Consider the following 13673-nt stretch of genomic DNA (forward strand, 5'->3'; position numbering starts at 1 on the left):
AGTTCAAGACCAGCCTGGGCCACAAAGTGAGCTCAAGGCCAGCCTGAACTGCATAGCGAGACCCTGTCTCAAAAAGACAAAAAAAAAAAAGAAAAAAGAAACTGGTCAACATTATGTTGTTGAGGCTCTAATATATTTACACACACACATGCATGTCATACATAGTGTCTTGTTCTGTATTATTTCCCCAACCTGGTACAATTCTACAGGGATGCTTTTGTTGCATGTGTACTGTTTACAATAAATCCAAATAAATTAATTATCCCTAGTCATACAAATTTATAATCCATAGCTATATGGGCAGGAAACTTTTCTGGCAACATATAAAGAAGTTACTGGTGGTGTAAGGGCAGGGTCATGTTTGGACTGAATCTTGCCCCTGCCCCCCACTGAAGCCTCAACACCTAAGTACCTTAGAATGTGCCTTCACTGGGAGACGAAGCCTTTAAAAAGGAAATAAAGTGAAAATGGAGGTGTCCGGATGCATGCTATCCAGTACGCTTGGTGTCCTTAAAGGAAGAGGAAGAGCTAGGGAGGCAGCACACTGGTGAGAGCTTACTTTGTATGCACAAATCCCTGTTTTCAATCCCCAGCGCCACCAGGGAGGGCAGGGTGGGCAGGTATAGAACTGGAGGTGAAAATGGTGGGCTACGGCACTGTCGCAGGCCACATGAGCAAAGTGAGAATACAGCCATACGCATGCCAAGCAGAAAGGACCCAAGAGAAACAGCCTGCTAACATCTTGGCTTGGGCATTCCATCTTCCAAAATCATGAGAAAATAATTTTCTCACTGGGTGTCTACAGTATTTTGTTATGGCAGTCCCAGCAAACTAACAGAGAAAGGTTCTAGTTTAAAACATTTAAATTTCCTAGTCATATATAGAGAGCTTCAATCTAGCAGAATTTAGTGAACAGTAGGACTGTGAGCATTTTCATTTTCTTCTCTATGCTGGTCTGCATGCCTATAATCCCAGTTTTTAGGAGGCTAAAGCAGGAGGATCAAAGCCAGCCTGAATTACATAGTGAGATCCTGTCTACAAAAATAAAATAAAATAATCAAAAATAAGGAAAAATAAAAATTATTAAGTAAAATGACACAACTATCTTAGACATTAGTGAGCCAGACTTCCGGCTCATTAGTGAGCCGGAAAAACAATGTTTTTTACCTTGCTATTTATCATTTTAAATAAAGTACTACGTTAGTAAGTATTTTTAAATTTTGCCAATTCCACACAGGAACTAGAAGATTTGGACAGCAGAGAAAAGCACTTTTTAAACACTTCCCTGGGAATTTGGGAGCTAAACTTAAAAAAGTGTGAAGACTGAATATTCTGTTGGAGTAAGAATGATCACTGTATCAACTATAAACCTCAAACCAAACAGCAGGCCAGGCATGGTGGCACATGCCTGTAATTCTAGCACTCAGAGGCTGAGGCAGGAAGATTGCAGAGAGTTCAAGCCCAGCTTGGACTACATAGTGAGTTGAAGGCCCACCTGAACTACATAGCAAGATCCTTCTCAAAAAAACAAACAAAAATTTAAAAATCAGTCCAGGTAAGTTAGGCATTTTACATACAATATCACCAAATTTTTTTGACAATTCAATGTGGTAGATACTAAGATTTCTCATTTCCAGCTAAGTTACGGAAACTCAGACTTCACCGGGAAAGCAGACCCAGAACTAAAACTTCTCAGTTCATCAACTCTTAAATGGCCTCTCCAGAATTCAAAGATGAAACTACAACTCACTCTGTTAGATTCTTTTACATGATATACTACCCAACCCAAAGCAGAAAAATGAACAGTCAGAACTACTGACCTTTTCCTTTTAGAGCAGTGGCCTCCAGAGCGGACACTTAAATTTCCTTAGCATGGGCCTGGGGAAGTAAGATTAGTAACAAGGAGCACAAAAGTAAAACTTTCCTTACAGTAAGGAAGCATACTCTGTATCCATGAATTTTTTTTTGGTCTTTAGCAGAGCTGAGGATCAAACCTTGGCTGCACACATACTAAGCAAATGCTCTACAACTGAGCTACATCCCAGCCCATTAATTCCAATCTTACTGATGGCATCATGACTCCAAAGTTTGCAGACAACTGCTTAAGAGCCACAACTGTGTCACTAGGCATGACTAAATCCTGTGTGAGAACTCCAGTGCATACATTACAGAGCATATGGTAAAGTGTATCTTTTTTTTTTGGTACCAGGAATCAAACAGGACCTTGTGCTCACCAGGCAGGCACTTGTGCCACTGAGATATATTCCTGGCCCTGTATCTTTATTAATACTGGGCATTGAAAAGAAACCTTAGCAATTTCTCTTCCACATCACTTTTCCTTAAAACATTTATTTGGTCTGGGCCATGTCACAGCTAACTTTCACACCTAACTTTCTCAGAAAATAGCCATTTATATCAAGCAGATTTTTCACATCTGAAGACTCAGATATGCTCAGCTAAGTACCATATAAATCTAAAGCTATGAGTTTACGAAGTCAAATTATAATACAAGACTACAAAAGTTCACTAAGAATAAAAACAACCTCACTGGGTTCAAGTCCCAATACACACACTCCCAAATCCTATTTGTCATTATACCTCCCTCAGAAAAAAGCTCCTCTAAGCAAATTTGGATCAAGAATACATAGCTTGAGGGGCTGGGGATTTAGCTCAGCGGCAAAAGCGCCTGCCTGGCAAGCGCAAGGTCGTGAGTTCGGTTCCCGGTACCGGAGAAAAACAAAAAAAACAAAACAAAAAAAGAATACATAGCTTGAGAAGGGCATGGTGGCGCACACCTGTAATCCCAGCACTTGGGAGACTGAGGTAGGAGGATTGTTGTGAGTTCGAGACCAGCCTGGGCTACAAAATGAGCTCAACACCAGCCTGAACTGCATAGAGAGGCCCTATCTCAAAAGGGGAAAAAAAAAAAAAGTTTATAATGTATATTAAACTGATTTTCCTCATATCTACATTAAAACCTTCTAATAAAAAGCATTCCATGTAAAAACTGGGTGTGACACAAAAGTAAATATGAATTTTGAGCGCTGTAACACTGAATACACAAGAACTACCTCAAATATTGTAACTCAACTTGAATTTATGGTATGAACCTAGGTGACTTCCTCAGAGAACCTCCTATCTTTTTTAAGCATAGAGCTTAGAACTTAGAAATTGCTCATAGCCTACTAAGTATATTAAACACTCTGAAAAAGTAAAAGCATATTTATTTTTCCTTGTGCCAATTAATTCTCTGTCTTGGCTGTGCCTTAATATTACCATGCAAAAAACGTAAGTGTGTCTGTGTCTCGCCTATCTACCCTCCCTGTACCCCTGCAGCCCTATCTTTCTACAACAGCACCAAGACTGGAAAGGCTTCAGAAAACCCACACAACTGTGGGCATGACCCAAACACTTACATCTTACAAATAAAATGGGAGTCTGAGAAAGGAAAAAAGTACAACTTCTTAAAGATACCTTTTATAATATTTCAGAGCTACTTCACAATGACCCCACTTGCCCATTTATAACTTGTAGTTCGTTATTAGTAATTAGCCCTTTGTCAAAAGTAAAAATGATGGTCTACGGAACTGTTCATGTTTTCCCCCGAAACCTAAGTCTAATTTTCATCAGGGCACAAAAAGAAATATGGGTCTGCCAGAACCATGTTTACTCTTTAAAATATTTCTATTGATGAATTAAACAGTGAGTATTTAACAGGGAAAAAACAAAGTATTGAATTTTTAATATTTATTGTTTATAAAAAAAGCATCAAAATTTTCAATATCAATTTTTTTGGTGCACTAAATCTAAGAAAGAACAACACAAATTCTTATATGAACTATAATGAGGGGCTGGGGATTTAGCTCAGCGGCAAAAGCGCCTGCCTGGCAAGCGCAAGGTCGTGAGTTCGGTTCCCGGTACCGGAGAAAAACCAAAAAAAAAAAAAAAAACAAAAAGAACTATAATGAAAAATAACAATAGCACTTTACCAAAAAAATAATAATAATAATCTTTACTTCAATTATCACACCTAAGGCAGTCTGCACACATGACAACAGCAAGTTCCGCACACATGTACCACTTACACCGACAGCACGTGTGCTTAGCTTTCCTCTCCTATGTGGCAGTCTTGTCACCTCTCTTCTATTCCTGTTTTGTCAGGAGCTTCCTACTATACTGTGCAACATGCATGCTGCAGGAAAATCAGGTGCCAACAAAATAAAACATCAAACACATAACGAGTGCTCAGAATAGACGTCACCGTTTTCACAGCCAATGTGCACTTACTGACAAAACCTAAGAGATGACATCAAAAATAAAAACCTGCATGAACTAAAATGTAAACACAAAACAAAGTCTACCACAGAAATAAGTTTTGCTTCAACCCTCACACCCAAGGCAGTCTTCACACATGACAACTGTATCTTCCATGCACAAGTATTGCTTACACTGACAGCACGTATGTTTTGTTTTCCTGTACTTTCTTGTAGGGCACAGTTGACATGTTTTTTGCTTTCCTGTTGTCATAGTAGGTCTTCCTGATGCTGTGCCTGCCTGTCTACCTGTCAGCTCACCTGTGTGCTCCATGGAGTTTTTTGCATAGTTCCCTGGGCAGAAACACTTTGTTTTTCCTCTGCTGTAAATGACCTCTTAGGAGCTCCAGTCCCAACTTTCTAAGAAAATTTCTCTTATATGATATTTTCTAAGTGATATTTTGCACTTGTTATTTTCTTTGTAAACCATCAAACTATTTATGCCACACACGTTTAGGATCAAGTAAAACACAACCTCGGCCAACGCTCTGTGCTTCGAGTGACATCATAGTTGTTGCATAATTCATCAACAACATCTAGTCCACTTTTGGTTTTGTTGTAGAAAGTTTCCATCTCAGGCTTCCATTTTGTTGATGTTTCCCTAACAATATTTCCATCATGGTGAAATGTAGACATCAACAGTATCACTTTTTTTTCTTTGCCATTTACGAGGCCATCTTTCTGAAGTCCAGACTGTACTATACAATTCTCTGTTTTGAAACTGCAACATTTCATTTGGAATTTCTGCTTTGTTCCTGCATACAGCTCCTGCACTGGTCAACTTGTGCTCCGTTACCAAATGCAACACCAACTGGAAACTGGTAAACCAGTTGTCAAAATGTCACTCTAAACAGTTTCAGGATGGGAGTAACAAGTCTGTTCGCAACATCACTTGGTTTATTACTCTATGAATAAGGACCTGATGGCTGGGTTCCAGGATAAATGCCTAAACATTTGAGCATAATAAATCTTCGTATCTACAAGGGCAAACCTTTTTATTCCACATGCTGACCCTTTGCTTTTTTTTTTTTGTCTTTCTGAGACAGGGTCTCGCTATGCAGTTCAGGCTGGCCTTGAGCTCACTTTGTAGCCCAGGCTGGTCTCGAACTTGCAATGATCCTCCTGCCTCAGCCTTCCAAGTGCTAGGATTACAGGCGTGCGCCACCACGCCCGGAGACCCTTTGGTTTTCAGTAAGTCTTTTACATTCCCGTGATCACCATGAGAAATCCCTAAGCACAGCACACCTATAAATGCTTTCAGTTCGGATAATAAGGTGTCATTACAAATACATTTTTAAATATGGCTACTGCTGCATACAAAATGTTTTACTTACATTTCAGTCTTTGTGTACTTCATAGTATCTTGCAGAACTTTCATTCGTTACAATTTCCAACACTGAATGGCAGTGCTGGCATTCTGTCCAAATACCTTTCACCTCTGCCTAGATCCTCACTATATTTTCTCACTTAGCTCTAACACTGGATCGTTCCATTTGCTTGTGTGGCCATTGTGCAACATTATCACTAGTCAAATATGTATTCACATTGCTGTTTTCTTCCTCACCTGAGTCAAGGAGGTCTGCACTCCCTGTGTCTGCGTTAGCTGATTCTCGGTCCATTTTACTGTCACAGGAACTTTGGCTCACATGGCCAACGCCAAAGTCATCGTCATCTTCACCACCATCATCATCATCATCCACCCACACCGCTCCTCGGTTATGAAAGCATGTATTTTACCATAATGGATCATCTTCATCATCCATGCATGAGTAATCTGACAATTTACTTTTTACCTCCTCTGATTTTTCATGTGTCACTGTACTCAATTAGGCTACTTCTACCAGAAAAATCAAACTTTTTTTTAAACAGCTCCTGCAGTGATGTGGGTCTACTGGACCCTCTGTGATGCTCAGGTAAACATACACAAAACAAAGTTACATGGAGCATGATGTGGGTAAAAATCCCATTTTGTCACTTTTGTACACATGTACATACCTTGCCATTCATCATGCCAAGTGGGTAAACACACAGATATTGCTTCCTGTATCCCTCAGGAAAAGGTACTGAGATGCACTAATACACTAAAGTACAAATTTACAGTAAACAAGTAAGAGATGGGCCCTCTGGATCAAGTCTTATGTACTTGGGTATTACGTGTCTTAATGGTACTGTGACAAGCATTCCAGAGACTATCTCATCAAAAGTTCTGAATGTGCCCAAAGTTACAGGGGAATGGCTCAAACTGCACATTTCCAGGCAGCACCACTGTGTGCCACTTGCCCTCCCCGGCATGACACCAATGCAGCTGTGCAATCAAGTGAGCTAGGTGAGGACAGCTAAGAAGCAGTGGAGCTAAGGCCCAACAGCTTAGGATGTCTGATAAGAAAGCCCACACTCCAAACCTTAAAGCTGAAATGGATGTCATAAAACAGAAGCCCCTTGCTATAAAGCAACCCTGTTATCAGCCTTGTTGCTGAAGGAAGGAACAGGAGACAGAAAAACAGTCGTTAATGAGTATCAACAGACAAAAGAAAGTGAAACAAAAACCCCCTGGAAGAGTCTGCGTGATGGAAGTATACATCTTCTTCAGCGCTGACAGGCAGTAACAACAGAGATGACAGGGGCATAGTGCTGCCCTGGAGAAGCATAGTGACCAGGCCACAGTGAAAGACCAGGCAATATTAAAGTAAACGACACTTGTGCCAAAGTGGGAAAAACTATAAATTATGCACTGGAGCCACGTATGGTGGCACATGCCTGTAATCCCAGCACTCAGGAGGCTGAGGCAGGAGGATTGCAACAAGTTCAATGCCAGTCTGGGCTACATAGTCAATTCAGGGACAGCCTGAAGTACACAGCAAAACCCTGTCTCAAAAAAAAAAAAAAAAACAGAAACAAACATTGCACTGGACTCTGCAATCACCTGCCCCTACTTGTAAATCTGAAAGGAGTGGGGAAAAAAAAAAAAAAAAAGGATGAAAGGTGCTCCATTTATTTCAAAATTTAAAACTGGTCTCAGGTGAGGGAAAAAAATGTATGGCTTAGAAACAGAGTCCATTATAGCAAGCACTGATATTCCTAATGTGACTAAACCAATAGAAAAACCAACAGAAAATTAAGCTCCCTAACAACAGCCTCTCCTCTTCACCACTTAGCCCTCGTTATCACAATCTACCTCCCACTGTAAAGCTGAAAGGACATATTCTTGCTCTGCCAGCCTCACTTAGGCCAAGGATATAGCCACGAGGATCCCAGGAAAAGACTGCTGAGAGTTTCCAGGAAAGATTTTACTGCAAATGAAAACGATGGGATATGTGTGAACAAGTACACTGCATCTTTATTGGCTGTGAACACTAGATCCAGTGGGAACCATAAATCCTCTTTTTCTCACCCTCCATATCCACTCCCTCAAATCCTGTCAGCTCTACCTGCACACCTATGCAGAATCACCAACACTCTTCTGGCTCCTTTCCTGTTCTACAGTAAACCATCTCTCACCTGGCTTCCGGCTCTTCTCTGAACGTGCCTGCTTCTGCCCTTACCACCTTCCTGCTAGTCACAACTGAGCAGCCAATATAAACACTCCAGAGTGTTAGGTAGCTCACTCCTCTGCCTAAGGCTTCAGAAGGTATTTCACCCCCCACACACACACAGACAGGGTCTCACAGTGTCCGAAAGGCCCTGCACACCTGACTCCCCACACCTACTTACCCACCCCTCCAGCACTGTACTCGTGCTATGCTGGCTACATATATATATATATATATATATACACACACACACACACACACACACACACACACACACACACATATATAGCCCAACGTGGTGGCGCATGCCTGTAATCCCAGCACTCAGGAGGCTGAGGCAGGAGGATCCTTGCAAGTTCAAGGCCAGCCTGGGCTACAGAGTGGGCTCAGGGCCAGCCTGAACTGCACAGTGAGAATTTGTCTCAAAAAAAGGCAAAAAATGAAACAAAAATATATATGTATACACACACACACAGAAAATAAGTGGCAAATACACTCATTTCACACACATGAAAAATATACAAGGGCAAATATCCTAAATTGAACTCAATTACAATGCATGCCATTTAAAATAACCACAAAATGTCACACAGCAAAAACTTACAAGTTTGGTATACATATATCCCATTTAACAAGATTCTCTAAAGCACGAGAGGAACTAAGAGTTTTTTTTATTTCATATATAAACATATATAACTCAATGAGCATGTGATACCCAATGACCTGCCTTCGTTCCCACACTGTGAGTGCTAAATAGGACATTCACTCCTGGCTAGTAGCTTAAAAATAAAAGTGCTGGGTTGGGGAGACAGCTCAGTGGCACAGCACCTGCCTGGCAAGCACAAGGTCCTGAATTCAAATCCTGGTACCAAAAGAAAAAGAAAAAAAAAAGCGCTGCCTCAATCTGGCTCCCTGCCCCTTGTGGTCATTTTTGTGTACATTATACCATATATTTCCCACAAACTTACAAACTGACTACTTTTATCTCTTTTTAATGTGGAGGAAACTGAGCCAGTCTGAAGCCCTGTAGCATACTGTGCCCACTTCAGAACTCCTGGAGTTCGTTCCCTATCTTCTCTCTTTTCAATTAAAGCTTTCTTCTATAAAAAAAAAGTTGAGGAAATTGAGTTACACAATTGATCTTGTTACACAACTGATCAATGATCAGAGTCAAATCGAATGACTACTAAATAGAAGGAAGGGTAGGGTCTGGACCAACATAGCTCTGCCAGGCAGAGTCAAACATACTACAAGCGTCAGCAGCAAGTATTAGACCATTCTGACACAGTGTGTTCTATAACTGCTGGTTATTCCAACTGTGCCTTTTACTGACACATGGTGTTTAGGACACAGAATGTGCCAGGTGTGGTGGTGCACACCTGTAATCCCAACACTCTGGAGGCTGAGGCAGGAGGATTGACAAGAGTTTGAGACCAGCCTGGGCTACAAAGTGAGCTCAAGGCCAGCCCGAACTGCATAGCAAGACCATGTCTCCAAAAGACCCAAAAAAACAAAAGGACACAAAGTGACCATAGCTTGGCAAAAGGTAAATAAGACAGTACCAAAGCTGAAAAAAACATTTTGACAGGGAAAAATAAAATAAAAAGACAATCATAACCCGGTAGAGGGGCTGGGGATTTAGCTCAGCGGCAAAAGCGCCTGCCTGGCAAGCGCAAGGTCGTGAGTTCGGTTCCCGGTACCGGAGAAAAACCAAAAAAAAAAAAAAAAACAAACCGGTAGAAGTCAGGCCAAGGGTTAAGCTGAGTGGTGGAGCACTTGCCAGAACGCTCAAGGGCCTGTGCTCCATCCCTATGGCTACAAACAACTTTAGTGGAGTCCTTTGTCTTTATTTCAACTGAAAAAAATGGAAATAACAATTGTACTTGCTTTTCAGATTGTTGTGAGAAATTAATAAAGCACAACTGAAATACACAGGGTAGCGCCTGGTAAAAAAATCATTTTTATTTTCACTGTAATTAATATAATTATTATGAAAGGGCTCATTATCATGAGGCCCAGAAGGACTGACCAGCAGTCCCACAATTGCTAACTAGAAAAAACTATGGCCACAAACATGTTATCATTTCAAAGACCCTAGGAAGAAAAGAGCACTTGCTTATTTTCATCCTGGGAACAGAGCACCAAACTGACTTAATAGCTAGGTATGGGGTGCCGGCAATCCCAGCACACAGGAGTTTGAGCAGGAGGACTATCACGAGTTTGAGGTCAGCCTGAACTATACTGTAAGACCCTGTCTCAAAAAAAGGTACACATGACATCAAATAAAAACAGAGCAATTTAGTAAAGAAAAAACACTGTTAGAACTCTCACATCCACTTGCGGAAATGTAAAGCCCTAACTACTTCCTCTGCTACTCGCATACGCTGTCGGTGACGATGGCAGGAAAAAGGCAGGCCCTGCTCTAGGAGTCCAGGTAGGATGTTTCTGGGAGGCAATGGGTCAGTACCTTCCAAAACATGAATATATGTAGTCTCTTAAAACAGAACTTTGTGTCTAGGAATTTACACTCTACAATATGCTCACATGTGAAAATATTCAAGGTTATTTGCTACAAACAATAAAATTGGAAATTAACTAAATGACATCAAGGGACACAAAGTTAGAATTAGGTACTTCCAATCAAGTTAAAGTCTGTTTCCCTGCTAGGATCTTTAAATGACACTTCTGTCTACCCAGCTTCTAAAGTCAAAAGTCTAGAAGACAATTTTAATTTCGCTTTCCCTAATATCCTTTCCATCAAATCCTTTAGCAAATCCTATGACTATGGCTTTCCAAACACTTAATCTTCCTACTCTGCCACTGTTTTGGCTTTTGTCTAGATGTCCGCCCAAAGCTTTATGCAGTCATACATGGCACTTTTTCAGAGGTGGCTAAATCTAGAGTGTGTGACGAACTCATGGTGCAGTGCTAGGATTGAGGGTGCTGGGATTCAGAGTGGGTGATGATTAAAGCAGTCCATGGATTCATTGGCACAGCCCTAATCCTGGTAGTCTGAACAGGGACAGAAAGAGTCTGCCTTGCTCCCCTTGCTTGTTTTGTTTTGCTGTCTTCTGCCCACCATGAACTATCTCTCTTCTTAGATGCCTGTCTGCCATGCTACCCTGCCTTGGAGCCACCCCACTACGGACTGAAACCTCTACAAACTATGAGCTAATAAATCTTTCCTCCTCTAACTTGGGTGTCAAGTATTTTGTCTCAGCAGGGAGAAAAGTGACTAAGACAGATACTACCCTACCCAAAATCTTATGAGCCAAGTTAAATCAATAAACTTACTGGTCCCCAGGTTTAAAAATCCTCCAACTGTTTTCACTGCACTGATGATAAAAACCTACCTCCTGCTGGGTGAGGTGGCTCATGCCTGTAATCCCAGCACTTGGGAGGCTGAGGCAGGAGGATCTCTGCAAGTCTGAGAACAGCCTGGGCTACAAAATGAGTTCAAACCAGTCTGAACTGCATAGCAAAATCATGTCTCAAAAGCACACACAGAGGGAAAAAAAAAAAAAAAAAAACCAAAAAAGAAACCTCCTTTTATTTGGGGAGACAGGAAGATCCCTAGAATAAGACATGCTACTTCTGTTTTGGCACCTTCACAATGAACATCCCGAACTTGCCGCTCATGACCATCTCCTCACCACGGAGGCCTATACCACTGCTATCACGTTATACAGATCTTCCTGACAACCCAAATCACACCCACTACTCTCTAAGGTCAGGGACAGGCACTCTCAATGGTTCACCATGTAGTTTTTTTGTTTACAACACTTTTCAGTGGCTGAAATTAACTGCTAGGAATGCATTTATATCTCTTACCAATGAAATCTTGTTCCATCAGGGCACCACTGAACCCTTGCCACATAAAACAATCTGTAGCATAACTAGACTTGTAACTCACATCACTGGGCGAATTTTGACAAAGATACATGTGCGCATGCTAAAATGGAAAAACGCCCCAAGATAACTGTGAAGTGACAAAAGTGAATCACAAGACAGCATATACTAAATGACCCCATTAGTGCAAGACTGCATGTTAGCACATATATGTACAGACAGAATAGCTATGTGCATAGCAAAAGTTAAGGAGGATACAATATAAATTATCTCTGAGATGTGGACTGGAGGGTTTTTCTTAAACATGAGTGTATGTGTGTGTGACACAGACAGAGACAGGGCGAGGGAAGGGCAGGATGTTTATCACTGGCTACACCCCATAACCCTGTTTAGTCTTTACTTCAAGACGGGGTCTTGCTAAACTGTTCAGGTTGGCCTCAAACTTACAATCTTCCTGCCTAAGCCTCCCCAATAGCTGGGATTGTAGGACTATGCTACTATGCTCAGCGTTGCATTTTTTGTTTGTTTGTTTTACTTTTTCAATACTAAGGATCAAACACAAAGGGCTTATACATAGGTTCATGCCACTGAGCTACACCTCTCACTTTATTAACTCCTGAACGCTTTGAGTATTTTTATCAGGAAGTGTTTTTTTTGTGATTCCCTAAACTTAGATTCCCTAAACTTCTATGTTCTGTAAAAGCCCAAATATACACAGCAACTACTCAATCTGCCTTTTGGGGCAGAGGGGGAGTATGCTGGGGATGGAGCCCCAGGCTTCACAAACGCTAGGCAAGGTCTCTACCACTGAGCTGCACCTTCAGCCTTTGACTTCCTAAACATCCAGAACATCTCATTCACAACTTAACGCTCCTACTATTTTTCAACAACCTAGTACATTCTGAAGCACTGGATAAATATCTAATTATTCATTAGTTTTTATCTGGTCTACTTTAAGAACTAGAAGAGAAACCTATTTGATCAGGTTCAAATACTAAGATCAAACACATTTTTGCCCTGCAAAAATAGACCATAAGTGATATTTCTAAATTATTATTTAGACAAAAAAAAAAAAAAATAGAACAGTCTCTTCTAAAGAAAAGAAATTAGGGGCTAGAGAGACAGAACTAGTGAATCTGGTGTGGGAGCTGGCACCCCGGGGTAAACAACTGTATCTTTTAAGTGTCAGGATACAAAAGAATAATTAGGAGCTTGCCCTACAACAAGCCTGCCAGTCATTCACTCCCACCAAGAGCTCACTGTGAGCTTTTCCACTAATTACTACATTCAAGTGACAACCAAAGGTCAGCAGATATTTGATTAAAAGCCTACAATGAGCCGGGGGTGTGGTGGCACGCACTCTCGAGGCTGAGGCAGGATGATCCTGTAGCCTGGGCTACAGGTGAGTACTCAAGGCCTGCCTGAACTGCATAGGGAGACCCTGTATCAAAAAACCAAAAATAAAATAAAATCCTACAACATAAATGAGACCAAGATAAATAAAAAGTACACTAGAGCATACAGATAAGAAGGAGAGTGCTAACTTTTTTTTTGAGACAGTGTGTCACTATGTAGTTCAGGTTGGCCTTTAACTTCAGAGTGCTAACTTTAAAGCAAACTTGGAAACATTTTCAGAGATGTTCAATTAATTCTGAATTTATAAAATGGGAAAAGGTGCTAGAGAAGGAGAGGCAGAGAGGAAAGAATTCTTTAAAATTTAAAATATGATGCCAAAACAAAATTAAAGAGCCTGAGAATAAAGTAGTCCCAGCACTCAGAAGGCTGAGACAGAAGGGTCTTGGAGCAACTTGAAGACCTGCCTGGGGCCAGGCATGGTGGCCATGCCCGTAATCCCAGCACTCAGAAGGCTTAGGCAGGAGGACTGTTGCACATCTGAGGGCTACAAAGTGAGCTCAAGGCCAGCCTAAACTGCATAGCAAGACCCTGTCTCAAGAAGAACCCCCCCACCCCACCCAAAAAA

The 13673-nt window shown here is 41.2% G+C and overlaps 1 pseudogene; it reads left to right on the forward strand.

Moving 5' to 3' along the window:
• The first annotated feature begins 5959 nt into the window (after positions 1 to 5959).
• Positions 5960 to 13673, forward strand: part of LOC102004394 — a 24642-nt pseudogene continuing 16928 nt past the window's right edge.

The sequence above is a fragment of the Chinchilla lanigera genome, unplaced genomic scaffold (assembly GCF_000276665.1).
Source record: "Chinchilla lanigera isolate Chin_1 unplaced genomic scaffold, ChiLan1.0 scaffold00090, whole genome shotgun sequence".
Taxonomy (NCBI): Eukaryota; Metazoa; Chordata; class Mammalia; order Rodentia; family Chinchillidae; genus Chinchilla; species Chinchilla lanigera.